Source organism: Orycteropus afer, unplaced genomic scaffold (genome assembly GCF_000298275.1).
Source record: "Orycteropus afer afer isolate SDZICR_OR568_19922 unplaced genomic scaffold, OryAfe1.0 scaffold00357, whole genome shotgun sequence".
In the NCBI taxonomy this organism is placed as follows: Eukaryota; Metazoa; Chordata; class Mammalia; order Tubulidentata; family Orycteropodidae; genus Orycteropus; species Orycteropus afer.
In genome coordinates, this window is record NW_006921944.1 from 287,190 (window position 1) to 288,642 (window position 1,453).

Here is a 1,453-nt window from a genome sequence, read left to right on the forward strand (position 1 = left end):
AATAAATAAAAGCAAATAATTACTAAATTCTGAAGCTTCATGGAATATTAAGCTACAAAGCTAAGCTGAAAATCTGTGAGAAACAAAATGAAGTTTTTCCATACTTTTATAGTGCTGAGGAGACAAATATTAAATTTCAGGAACTACCAGAATGTGATTCTGCAGTGAATATACTGCACTGTTTCTAGTTATATATCCAAGGACTAAAAACAGAAATGAACAAAGAAGTAGACTGAGCCTTACTAAAGCTATAAACTATGCTCAATTAAACTAAGTTTAAGATTTTGTTAAGGTGATAAGTCTCCATTCTACCTTTACAAAAAAAGATTAATACTCTCTAAAGAAATAGAGCTCTGGTAGCATAGTACCTAGGGCACTTGACTGCAAACCAGAAGGCTGGTGGTTCAAACCCACCAGCCACTCCTCGGAAGGAAGGTTGGGCAATCTACTTCCATAGGGGTACTGCCTCAGAAACCCAAGGAGGGGTCACCATGAGTCAGGTCCGACTTGATGGCACATAACAACAGCAACAGCAAAGAAATAGAATATCATAGAGAGCCTCTAATTCTATTTTTTCACAATATAATCAGCATTTACATCTGAAATTATCTGGCATGCCATGAGACAAGACCATATAACTTAAAACTGAAAGGAAAATAATATATATATATGAAACATCGGGTAGGCAAAGTTTTCTAAGACCACAAAAATTCACCCACTGTTAATAAAAACTGGATTAAATGGAACTTATTGTATTTAAAAATTTCTGTTCATCAAGAGACACCAGTAAGAAATCTAATGTCAAACCATAAGACTGAGAGGAAATACCTGCAATTTATATATCAAAGTAAGGAGTTTTACCTGGATTATATAAAACCTCTAAAAATTCCACTGCCATCGAGTCTATTCTGGCTCACAGTGAACCTCATTGGGTTTCAAAATCTGTTATTCTTTACTGAAGTAGATTGCTTCATCTTCCTGCTGTGGAGCAGCTAGTGGGTTTGAACTGCTGACCTTCTAGTTGGCAGCCAAATGCCTTACCCACTGCACCACCAGAACTCCTTTTAGATTGTAGAAAGACCCTCTAAATATAAAATAATAAACAGTCTCTCTATAAACGTATGTAAATAACTAAAAGAAATCATGCTTAGGAAGTGCGGTGTAGTAAATTACTTAGTGTGGCTTTTCTACCCGTAAGTCTTTGTAAACTCTAAGGTGGGAATTGCTATTAGCTACGGAGGAGATCCTGATTTTAAAGTCGCCCACCTGGGTTATTTCTGTTGGGCGTGGCACAATACAATGTTCTGGGAAGTTCCCACTCTCTCTCACGTGCTTAGAGTTCTGATGCTGTAATTGGCTAGTCTGACCACCCTTCCAGGCTCAAAAGGAGGCCTCCTGGAGGCAGAACTCTCTCTGACTGCTGGTTGAGGAAGACGTGCTGCTGAAAGAGACA